At 44.5% G+C, this 13,144-nt stretch overlaps 1 protein-coding gene across 1 annotated transcript in view; it reads left to right on the top strand.

Annotated features, from left to right (window-relative positions):
• CSTF1 (cleavage stimulation factor subunit 1) overlaps window positions 1–13,144 on the top strand; it is a 272,321-nt gene that overhangs the window by 1,162 nt on the left and 258,015 nt on the right. The gene's annotated exons all lie outside the window — the stretch shown is intronic.

The following is a 13,144-nucleotide window of genomic DNA, read 5'->3' as shown; positions in this document are numbered from 1 at the left end:
CTTTAGGAGCCCATTGCATTTGCAGGTTTTTAGGCTTACTCTGCATACCTTTTGGGGCATGGAGCCTACCTGTGTATTAAAAAAGAAATAGGTGGGCGCAATTTGTTTGGTAGAGTGGTTTCATCTATTGCACACCGCTGCTCTGATATAACTGGTAAGTGTGCTGGTGCATGCATGGTTTCTGACTTTTGAGTCCTGTGGAGCAGCGGTTTGGAGTGGTTCTTGCTGGTGCTCTGTGCTACTACTATGCAGTGTTGTGCCGTGCTGCCATAAGTCGTGGAAAGCGAGTGGCTATTTACCATGGAGGACTCTGTTCATCTCATTTCTCAGGGAGAGGGAAGCTCTATGGACCGTACCAATGGTGTATCAGAAGACTTTGGCTCACATATGCTGGGAGGAATTGATGCTGGAGGCAGACAATCATGAAGAATCAAGGAGAGCACGTCCTCGTTAGTCGTCTAGTTGCTGGGCGGTGGGGGGGGGGAAATCTTCCTCAAGAGTGGATGGTGGTGAGCCTGATGAGCCCAAGGGTAAATATTTGGACAAGGAGGCTGTGGTGCTAGTTCAGGCGGTGGACTATATGGATTTCCATCAGGTACCAGCGAATTCTATAGTTATATGGAACCCACCGTCGTCCTAGACAGTATCATTAAGGGGAGGGATTCCTTTGCTTTCAGAAATTAAGGACAACGTTCTGAAGGACTGGAAGGTGGCCCTGCCTCGCTTCTACGCAGTCAGTTAAAGTTCTAGCCACCCTTCTCTGCCGTTTTTCTATGATGGCAGTGTAGGCTGCTGTTTGTGACCAGGTGGAAAGAAAGGTAGATTTGGCATTGAAAGGGCCTACGCTGGGGCTCGTATGGTTGCCTTGGGTGATTTTCGGTAGTTGACCAAGTGAGTGGAAGAGGCCTCTGACTCTACCCCTTTTGAAGGCTATGTAATCGCAGATGGGGATTCTCCTGGATTTTGCTTATGATGGTGGTTTTGTATCTGCTGTGACATGGGGGGGAGGGGGGCTGCTGCGTCTGGCTGCCTTTACTTGCACCTCAGGGACTGGAATTCGGGTAGATGTAAAAGGACTCGGGGATCCTATCAAGAGGCGTTTTTTGTATGCGCACCGGAAACACACTTGTAATCTGCAAAGCTCCTTGGGGGATGGGTGGGAAAAGCGTTGCATGAAGCATATCATAAAAAGCAAGGGGTCGCCATTCTGATATACAAAAGGTTCCCTCTCATGGTTTTCAATACCCTAGCTGACAAGAATGTACGATACGTTTTTGTACATGGCAAGATCTATCAACGACACAATAAATATGGCCCGACTGGTGATGCCTTTGCGACGTGCACATATTTCATGTCAACTGACACTTAGAGTGGACTTTAACATCACTCTGTCCAGAATACTAGATAGACAAATTGCTTCTCTTGTTTCCCACCACACACCCTACAAGAATAAGATGCTCCTCGTTCCGATGGACAAACTCCACATAACTGATAAATGGCGAGCTCTACAACCAACTTGGAGAGATTTTTCATTCTGTCCGCACCGTCACCGTAGCTATGCCCAAGCCTCCAGATAACGTTGTACCAGTTCTTTTTACGAATGAAAATCTTGTACATACCGTTAGCTTTATTATTTTCCTGGTTAACAATGTCCATGCCAATAGTTTGAGCAGTGTTTTTCCTTCCTCCTGTTGGGCGTTTCTTGTGTCGAAGAGTGTTTTGCCTGATTTATAGGAGGTTTGTCTTGCCAGTGCTGGACTTTTTTTTGCCTCTGGAGGCTCAGCTTAACAGTTTCTGCTTCATATTTCCACATATGGGGCAATGGATCCCATGATGATTCCTTAGCCTCCAGGGCTTCTCTATACTGTTCCACCTCTACCTCTTGCTTGCAATGGTACAGGATAAGATCAGAGAATCTGGGGGTGATTTTGGTGCACCGGTGTGGTTGAGGCAGTCCTGTTTTCCTGCCATCTTCCCGGTGTCCTCCCGGGAAGATTAAAGTGACTCAACCCTTTGAATCCTGTGTTTTTGGAAATTGAGGCAGTGGTTGCGACGTCAGTGGCTGACCCTGCAGCTGGCGTTGGCTGTGCAACACTCCAGGAGGCCTCCCACGCTGAGATTCTGATCGGCATTAGAAGTGTGCCATGAGATTGGTGCATGCTGTGGGTTGCTCTGTCCCCTTGATTTTGCAGGAAGGTTGGGTTATGGGTCTGTGTCCTATTTATGGGCACAGTGGATGGCTATTCAAACCTTTTGTGGGATATGCATTCAGAGCTTTGGTGGTGAGCAGTTGGTGCCCCGGCCGCTGTAAATCTTTTGCTTGCCAGGACTCTAGTATATCCAGGCGTTCACCTTCGGATCTTCTGTTTCTGTTCAAGGTTTTTGGGACTTTGTTTGAGCTGGTGGAATCTGTGGACCTGAAATTCCTGACTTGGAAGTCCCTGATGGATGTTGGGTCTGCCTGCAGGCTGGGGGAGGTTGGGGCGCTACGGTATTCGGCTCCATCCTTTTGAGTACAATCGGATTCGATGAGCAGGAGCTAAAACCAGCCCCTGGGTGTGAGGCGTCACCCAGCAGGCAGGAACTACCACTGGGGGACCAGGCGTGAGTACCCAGTGTACCAAAAATCTATTTCCACAGGAGAGGCAAACTTTAACTTTTGCCCATTATGTATAATACGTTATGTTTAGATGTGTCCTAATTCTTATTAGCATTCTCAAATACAATGTCAAAACGAGATGTTGAGCCAAACACAGCTCCTAGTAGCTGTTGGTTTCAAGTTAACCAGGGTCCCCTAGACTACCTGAACATTCGGTTCACCCTTGTGTTGAAGGATACCGCTTCCCACACACTGCAGTCCGCACTCGCCCTTGAGTAAGCTCCAAAACCTAGCACTACCCTGTGCTCCCAACACTTCGGATCCATCAGAAGCTGCGACATGTCCCCCCACCCTTGTGTCGCACCAAAGTAGCCGGAGACGGCGCAGGTCCCATGCCACCACACGGCAGCTGATGCTGGGCCAGGCATCTGCCCAACTGGCTCCAATCCACAGAGGGGGGTGAAGGCCTAGCCCTTGCCTAGACCCAACACGTTTGTCACTGTTCCGGGCCGATGTGTGGTAGGCCATTGCCTGCCATGAAACCAGCTGAGAAGCCCATTTAGCAACTGAACCACGTCCCTTGCCTCCACAAGGCATACATTGGTTTTCAAAAATTGATTAGCAGAGTTTGCACATTAAAATTGTATTGATTTAGCAAAAAACGTATTTGATTAGTTATGTTATGTTATTTTGCATTTGTATAGCGCCTTATGTACCATTGGTATGATCTCAAGGTGCTGGCAGGTTGAACACCCCCGGGAATCGCAGTCAGAAGAGAGAGAGTCGTAAAGTGCGTGGGTGCACCAGGTATGTGTGCAGCCGGTGTGGTTGTTGCATGATAGCTGCTTCTTAGCGGTAGGTGTGGTGGTGAGGAGATAAGTTGAATGTGTTCAGTCTGAAGGATTGACAACCAGACTGAGTTATGGCTGCGCTAGGCCTGAGGAGACGCCTAAGATAGCCGGTGTGTGCCAGCTAGCTGTGTTTTATTGGGATGATGGGTGGTTTGATGGGTCATGTTAGTACGAGAACAGCTTTACCGAATGTGTCATAGTACTGCTGTGTTCTAGTTGAATGGTGGTGTATAGGAGAGAGTAAGCGTAGTAGTGTGATATTGTGGTAATCAGTGAAGTGTATGCCATCGGGCACAATCTACCTACTAAATTTAACTTAACACAGTGACGCTAATAGTGTACATTCAATGTTGTTGGTGATACTATCTTAATTCAACTCTAATACAGTGACTCTAATAGGGGATGCTTCTAGGCTGAACTTTAACACAGTGACGCTATAGGCGCACACTCAATGATGTTGGGAATACCGTCTAGATTCAACATTAACAAAGATGCTACAAGGATGCGCTTTCTAAGTTCCGCTTTTAACGCAGTCCCCCCTGTGACAACTTTAGTCACCAGGAGTTACTCGCACCCAAGGCATAAAATGAGTAATGATAAAGCAATTTTATGTACTTTCTGAAGTAAGAGTCGTGTCTGTGAAATGTAAAGGTTAGCTGCAAGAATGCACACAAATACAGATATGATAAAAGGGCTCTGAAAACAGTTTTCAGTGCAAGGCTCTTTGCAGCAGAGTGCAGTCGGTAGTGCCCTGTATACTTGCCCCATCATTTGAGGTGTCGGAAGTTTCATAAATGTTCACAATGTTAAAGGCAAGTCATAGCTGGAGACTTAAGTATGTAGTATGGTAATGATAATGTGTTATTTATACAGCGCTTTAAGGAGCACATATTTGCATGCAATGCCACCCAACCGAAGTTGGTACTCCTTTGATCGACCTCGGAAGAATGAAAGGCTGAGTTGTCCTTGCCAGTATTCAAACCTGCGACCTCATATTGCAGCAGCCAGCGCTCAACCCGCTGATCTATCTTACTGGCATGGTGTTGCAGCAGGCAACTTCAGGAAGGCAAGATGTCTTTGGCCTGCTGTCAATATAAACTGTTATCAGTGTAGCGTTAAATGGCACTTCAGGGCATGACTGGGCCTATAAAGGGCCTCTACCGTGAGCCAGGTAGGCCAAAGCACAACCGTCCAGCCGAATGCACCCAGAAAAGGGATACTTCTTGCTATTAGTGCAGATATATTTTTGTGCTAGTTTCTTAAGGAAACCAGGCCGCACAATTCATGGTTCACTTAAAAATAAATTGCACATGTGTCCACAATTGGAAATAAACTATTTCCAGGACTTGCAGATGGGCCAGTGAGTGCACAGTTGAGTGGGCAGGGGCGCTGGCCTGGGAGGCTCTGCAGTAGACACTTTGCCTTGGGCACTGCCTCCAATGACAAGATGAAGGCTGGGCAGAGGTGCAGCATGATATGTGGGAAGCTAGTTTGCGGATTCCGCTTGAGTTTCTGGATTCCTGATTGGCCAGCTCTCACCCCCAGGTGCAAATATATAATTCAATCATAATCTTAGAGCAAAGCGGGCTATGGAGACTAACTACAGTGTATGGTATTGTAGTACGTCTGTAGATGTACAGTCTGGTCGGAACTAGGGATGGCTACTTTATGTAAGCATCTAGTTGGCTTGCGTTTTCATGACGTATGGGGAACGAAAGCAAGAGACAAATCGGAGTGGCTGGTGTAGCAGTTGGAGCATTTTAAAACTAGTTGGAATATTGTAGTTTTATGGACCTCTCACTTGCCTGGTTGCTGGTATAAATCAACAGGGTGATAAACTGGTATGTCAAGGAGTTTGGGGAACAGCTCATGGGTTGAGCTCCAGTTGTGCAGATGGTTGCAGACATCAGGTCACAGAACTAGGTCTTCCATACAAAACATGTGGCTGTGTGAGAATGTTCATTTTCAACGGTATTCACTCGTAAATATGATGCACCTTCCCCAACAATATGAAATATAGTTTGCAGTATGATATGGCATTTATAACGCGCCTATACACAAGTGTTTCCAACTGTATGAGATTTAGATACACTAAGCTTTGCAGAAAATATCCAGAGAATGCCCGGTTTTACAGTAGAAATACTGTAATAATGCATTGTTACAACTTACAGTATTGGGACTAGAATTGCAGGACTTAAAATAAAGTTAACGCATACTGTTCTTTGCCAAACAATATAGTTGGCTTAATAACTGTCTCATCTTGATTACTTATCCTTTGCAATTATAAACTCTCATCTTGATTACTTCTGCTTTGCTATTATTTGAAATAGAAATACGTGTTCTTGGCTAGCGCCGCCACACAGGCATTTAGCACTTCAAGAGTGGAGGAGACGATTACTGCTGGACTCCCTCTCCATTATTCCCTTTGAACTGGCAGTGAACAGAGAGAACTGGGTGGGTAAATCCATGAGCGAAAGAGAGAAATTCAGGGTAAGCAGTGTTTTTCATTGAACAGGGTAATTTAATTCACCAGCTGTGCTACACAAGTGTCAATTTAAGTAGCAAACCTACAGAATTAGATAGCAAAATCCTATGCGACACTGCTTTATTTTATGCCTTGTTCCAGGAGGCTCAGAAGCCATTCTCACCTTAACCTTCACACCCATGGTCCAGCTGGGGATGGAGAGGGGTGGGGGGAACCAATACAGTTGCTCCGCCAAGCAACAAGGATCTCAGGAGCAGCAGGGAGCCCCCTCCCGCCCCTTTGAGTTCCTGTCAGGATGGCAGGAAATGTAAACTCATTTGTTTTGGTGGCTTAAAGTAGAGGGGAGTGGCTTATGGGTAATGGTATAAAGATGGAATGGGTCTGGGACATCACAAGTAAGAAAAGGGAAAAGCGGCATGGAGGTAATGTCATAAAGTTGTCAGGATATGAAATGCAATCTCGCCCTTTCATTCCTCTAATCAAAAGCATAGATGGCACTGTCCAATCTCCCCCAGCCCCGTAACTTTTTTTTTTGTGCTTCATGGAATACATTTTTTTTTAAGTGACAACTACTGGCCCTTTGTCGTCTAACACTGCTCCCTCCTTCATTCTAGTTTATCAACAGTGAGTTCCTGTAGTGCTCTTGTTGTATGTGATAACATTAGTGTTTTATTTTGGTTTGCATGATCTTGTTTTCTTATATTAAAGTGCACTTTCCCATTTTAAGCTCACTACTACAAGTTCAGGAATGCAGATGATGTGGTCCTGGAAGGCAGAACTGGTTGAACATCTTGGGACTTCACCAAATGAAATCTCGAGCGAGGGTGTCTAAATTGCAACTTTGCTTTTAGTGTCACTAAGTGGTCCTGTGCAACTCCTTAATACAGGTTTACTGTCGGTACTGGTTTGCGTTATTGGAGTTAGGTTATTGGGGCTAGTGCCGGGCACTTTGTAGTTTATTTTCCTATTTTATTGGTCTTTGATATTCCAACTCCTCCCAAACTCAGGATATATTCGGTAAATAACAAAGGCTAGACCCTTAGCAGTGGCGTTCCTACCACTGCATACTCTGTATGGATCAAACCAGGAAACTGGCATTCCACTGTTATGCACTGATGCCATTTCTCCCCCTCCTCGCCGCCCTGGATATCTTTAAAAACCAAGCACTATTAATGTTCAGGAAAGAACTGAAGACTTTTCTATATAGGGAGTTTCTCTCAGAATGCTGTGTGCCTCAACTGGTGCATGTGTCTGTTATCCTAAATTACTGATAAAATGTGGTGTTGCTTTTCTAAAACTTTACCTTTTGTACAGTGCACTGTGCGTCCTAAGGAGGTTTGCAATAAAAAACATGGATGCATAGTAGTTTGCAATAACAAGGCTAGTTATGGTTCATTTGGGCTACTAGAGAGAGAGTTCAGACTCTTGTGACATTGCCACCACACAAAACCCTGCTGGACAACTATATATGACAAACTGAGAAGGGAGGAGCCGTTGCCCTGGCACACACAAATCACATCGCCTCCACACCCCTACCTTCAACTGACAGCAAAGATTGTGAGTCTTTCTTGGTCCACTTCAAACTCAGCGACCAACTTACTCTTCCTACTCCTATACAGACCAACCACAAACCCAATCTTCAATGCTACATTTACAGATGTCATTAGCAGGTGTGAGGGGTCAGCAACGCGAGGCAGACAATGTTTTGATGATTGTTCAAAATATGCCATTTCTAACACAGGATGTCTGGCCCTCACACTTAAACATCCAATACAAATAACATCAATGGTATTCAGTCTCTCGCTTGATAACCTTTTAGTAACTTGTGTGAACTCCCCTTATTTTATTATTATTTTTTTAAACATTTGTATAGCGCACAAACAGCCCTTGGGCATTGATGTCCTGTTACTTGTGGTGCACTTAGTCACAGGGTAGGTACAGCTGGGAAATGCATTTACATGTTGTACATTGATTCAACCCTTCCCCACGATTCCAGGTAAACTCCAATGTTCAACAAAAAGAAACCAGGAAATCCATATATGTAATACAGTATCAATTCAGTTCTTTGTTTTCAATGTCAAAGTAACATTTTGTTTACCAAAGTTCCAATAATGGAAACGCTTCTCCTCTTAGTGATGACTTTGCACTTCACCACAATAGAATCAATGTTCTTCCCAGCCACGCTGCTTGATCACAACTTCCACAGTAGGTATCTTTGTCAGGATGACTTCACAGCACTTGTACTTCAACTTCTACAAGAGTTTACCACAAGGACCTATTCCCTTGCCTCCTAGTATTCCACTTCATTTATGCTACTGAAGTCTTACATCTACTGACAACCAAATTCACCGCCACAGCTTCAGTACTTTGTTACGCTACCCCAGCTTCAATACTTTGTGACGTCAAACAGTGTTTGGTTATGACAATATTCACTGATGGGCACTTTACACCTTCCAGTAGACAAGGCACTCTTTCTCTGAACCTTCCTTTTTCAGAGGGGCAGTCTCTTTGCCTTTCTTGTCTGTCTGCAACCAACAACACCCTAGAATTGCCTTTTGGGACCCACTTCTCTATATCAACTTCAAAGAATATTCATAAGCAGCAACGTTTCCTTCCCCAACCTTGCCTTTTGTCTCTCTGCCTACTGTTAGCCAGAACAATTACCCAGAAGGTTTGATGCCACTCTCTTGGCTTCAGGTAGTGCTTGCACACTTGTATCTTAGGCAATGCTGAAGGTTTAATTGGCTCACAGTATTACTTAAACTGCTCTCGAGCTTTGGGAAAGGCTAATATGTCTCAATAGGGGAATACCTAGTTCAATGGTTTCAACACTTGACCGCTCTTTGTAAGCAATTTTCTGTGTTATTAATACTTCAGAGGTCACTGTTCCTCTGAGAATCGTAATTAGTCACACGTGACCACTTCTTCATAGGTATTACAATGTTTAAAGATTGAACAATTGCTTTCTGCAGGCGTTTGCTCTTCACGCGAGTGAAGGAGAAATGATCACACAAAAGAGCTACTGAAGTGCTGCATTGTTAAAGGCTCAACGAACAATTTCTCTGCGTTTCTAATCTTAAGCAAGTGATTATTAAGCTGTATACTGTTGCCGGCAGTGCTCGCACAAGGAATCGGAATGCCAAGTTTGACCCACTGGCTACTGTATTTCTTTCTCCATGTGTTGCGCAACTTCTATGACTTATGGCTTCACTTGGGACCCACACCTTTGCTCGCTGAAGGCGTCTCTGGTCCGGCCACACAATTAAGAAGCACCTCACGCTCCTGACACCTATGGCTTCACAACAGCTGCTAGTCTCGGTCTCCAACACGCTTCTTGCTATGCAATCTCTGCAATTAGACTCACATGGGGAAAGGCAGCCTCTGCACATCAGAGTTTGGGGGCACAGGACCTTTGCAGGATAAGCAGGCGAAATCTGCTGCATCAGAATCCTGGCGTCCCTTTTGGTTATCCTACTTCTGCTGGATTGCTAAAACTGTGCTTTCTTCTTTCTGCTACTACTGCATACACTCCAGCCACAGTTCCGTCTCCATCACTCTGCCTGCACCCGAGGGGTCCCGCAGGTGTGGGCTGGCAGGCTTAATTGCTTGACTACTACTACAGCACGACTCTACAGCCTTGTTTCTTGTCCCAGTACTCATGGGATTATAGGACATGTAGTCCTCAACAAAGGTTAGACTTTCTGACTTTTGCTGTTTGGCAAAGAGCCATTAAAATTGTGGAATTACGGGGAATGTAAAACGGGAGGGGGGTTCTAGTCTTGCAGGCCCGTTTCCCACCCCCATGTGATCCTCCCGCAGTACACCACTGCCAGGATCGGGATCAGGAAATGTCTGCCTTTTTCTGGCCATTTGCGAAGGGTCCCAGGCCAGGGTTTTGGGAGGAATCATTAATGATTCATCACACATCCTAGTGGAATACAATATCACGTGGTGTTCCAGAAACGGTTTTGAAGTGGGAGTATTTCACTGCTTTATTTTTTCTTCTTTTTTTTTCTTCTTAAAGTAAAATGATTTTAGGCAAAATAAAGTATCACCCCTCCTAATGGGAGTATATTGTTAGGCAGTTTGAATGCTTTGTAGTAAATATTTCTTTTTACTTGTGTTAAAAGATGCAATTGTATCTCTTTGGATCAGGTAGTAATAAATACTTTCTTCCTGTGGGTCAACATGTACTACTGGTCCAAACGCATTATTGGAGCTATGTGGGTGAAAGCGAGGCAAAGGGGCACCTCTCAATTCCTGTTTTTTTGCTGGGAGTATTTTTTACAAACTTTATTTTTTGGTGAGTATTTGCCTAGTTTCTAGGGAGTAAAAGGGGCCAATACACCTCTTATCTGTAGGGCTGATCATCGTTCTTGGAGACTTTAATCTCTGCTTTGAAAGAGAAAACATGTCACCAACTCCCTCTGCTACCCACCTGGAAACTCTACACATAAAACAAATGGTGAATGGAGCCATCCACTGAGCTGGACACACTCGACGCTATTTTCTGCAGAGATTGACTTGCCGCTACCGCTCTCCTGATACCAATCGTCTAGATCGACCACCGCATGATCCCTTTCACTATCAAAATCTTAACTCGTGTACTGACCATGAAAAATCAAAGCAACCAACTATTATCAAAAGAAACTGGAAAAAGCTGTCTAGAAAAACCTAGCACAATTAAAAGAAAATGCTAAACCAGACTTCCACCAGGTGAAGCAAATTATGCCAGACATGGAAGAAAACCAAAACGCCAGTCAGAAGACAACACTGATAATAAAGTACAAACCAAATTATAACCTAAAAATCCACTGCAACCTAATCAACGCAAGATCAATGTCAAAACACTCAACAGAGATCTTTGACCTCCTGTGCGACAACGGTATCGACATCTTATTCATGATTGAAACATGTCTGGATGACCACTACAAAATCACGCTCCAAAGCTGCATCCCCATCAACTTCAAATGCCTACAGTTAAACAGGAAAGGGAAAAAAAGAGTCCTCGCAATAGCATTCAAAGAACACCTGAAAATAAAAACGGACAATCCTGGGGGTACTTTAAACATATGGTTCAAAGAAAAACGTGCCAACTCGCAAAGCTCACTAATCTGGCACCTAGCAACCATGAAACTACAGCAACTGGTCAAAGGATCAACACACTCGGCAGGGCACACACTTTATGCAATGTTTGTCAACAGAAAACCTATCACCACTGTGTTGTGAGGTGCGTCTGGTTGGGTGAAAGGAAGGAAGGGAGGTTAGGAATGGGATTCTTATCTATTCATCCTCTTGCTTAATACTTCTGCCTGAATGCACACTGTGTGTCTGCAGGTGTGAAGTCATGAATGGAATGCCTGGCGTGTGACTGGCTGGAATGCTGAGTCTGAGATTCCACCCAGGGCAGTTGGTAATGATGTAGCCTGGGTAGTGGGAGCCAGTGGGCTTCCCTAGTACTGTACTTCCTATCTCTTTGTGATGAAACCTGATTAAAGTAACCTGAAGATCACAGCTGGCTACCATTATCCTTTATAAGTACCTTCACTACCGGACATTACATACTGCACCGCCAATACAGATACTGTGGAGCGACCATCTTATCCCATTTGTGATCACGCTACCAACCAGCCCCTTAAACTCCCAACCACCATAAAAAGAAACTGGAAAGCTGTCAAAGCAAGCAACCTAATAGAACAACTGTAGCTGACAAGACCATGAAGCTTCTCCTGTTCTGCCAACGCAGACAGCTTTTTAACATGAATGTCCTCCTTTGCACATGTATAAAGGATATCCATTATAAAGGGATATCCATTAGCTTGCCCACAGCGAGTCTATGCTGATCCTCTGCTGTGGCCAAAGCTCTCCCTGTTTTCAACAAAAAAATCATAAAATCAATGACTGTCAAAAGCAGCTTGCAATTGCTGGAAGCATAGCCCTAGGAAAAATCTTCACTAACTTAACGATTGGAGTGTGGCGATAAAGGTCCACAGCATTGCGTTGCTTTCCGAATTTCTTGAATCTTTTGGCTTTTCAGTGTTGCTCTGTTTCCAGGCGCTTGCGGAGTGTCTACTTTCAGCTGGGAGTCACTAATCCCAGAAATCAATGAGGCTCTGAAATTCCTCATAGAACGCAAACCTGTTTAAAACTCTGCACAAAGTGTACATTTTGCGCACACACAGCGTCTTCCTCTTCATAAATGTCTAGCCAGGTTTTGCCTGGGTCGTGTTTTCTCTGCTACCCCAGAGCTGTGGCCAGTTTCACAGTATGTGGTTTTGAGGTGGCCATGACTAACTGAAAACAATTAAACATTAAAGGTCCATCAGTTGATTGCATCACAGTATCAACTGCTCAAGAAGAAGACAGCAGCTACAAGGAGTTTGTGACAAACGGGGGGCAACAACTTGGGGACCGACTTAATTAGTTCTCATTCTGCAGCACCAAAACCACGTTTGATGCCCGGATTTCAGTCTCTTGGTATGCGCGTGTTGAGCCCCTAATGCTCCACCAGCCAGTTAGTGCCAGAAATTCTTTTGTGTGGGACAATAACAGGCCCAGCAAGTACATCACATGTAATCATGCATGGTCTAGCTTATTGGTAGTCAGAGAAAACTCATCTAAAAGATCAAAATAAATTATCCAAATGGGGCATGCAGCCGTCCAGATACCAATTCGAATTTTAAAAAAGGAACCGGGTGCCCAAGCGATCAGAAATCGGTTCTCTGAACCTACGGGTCACCTGTGCATTTTATGACTCCACCGCATTGTGGGAAGTACTGAGTGGGAAGTTAGCAGCAAATTGTGTAATTTAATGCCCATCTAGGCCTCTCGGTGCTCCAGATATGTGAAAGTGGGAGTGCTTTACTACCTATTTTTTAAAGGCTGGAGTAAAATGACTTTTGGGGTAAAAATGTAATTCGAATTACCAATGACAGTATTGTATAAGTGGGAAAACATTTTTTTTTATTGGAAAATGAATGTCCTAGTAGTAATATTTCTTTGCACCTAGTTATTCATGCACAATCGGAAGTAAAGCTGTGGCTTTGATCAGGCAGATCTAACCCTAGTTTCTTCCTATGGGACTACTTGCATTACTGGTCCATACATAATATACATGGAGCTGTGTGGGTGAAAGCAAGGGGCACGCTTTTTGTTGTGTGTATTTAGCTTTTTTTAAGGGAGTTGAAGGGGCCGATACACCCCTTATAT

This window comes from Ambystoma mexicanum, chromosome 3p (genome assembly GCF_040938575.1).
Source record: "Ambystoma mexicanum isolate Mex_15411 chromosome 3p, UKY_AmexF1_1, whole genome shotgun sequence".
In the NCBI taxonomy this organism is placed as follows: domain Eukaryota; kingdom Metazoa; phylum Chordata; class Amphibia; order Caudata; family Ambystomatidae; genus Ambystoma; species Ambystoma mexicanum.
The sequence above is the reverse complement of the archived record's forward strand: the minus strand, read 5'-3'. Positions and strand labels throughout refer to the sequence as shown.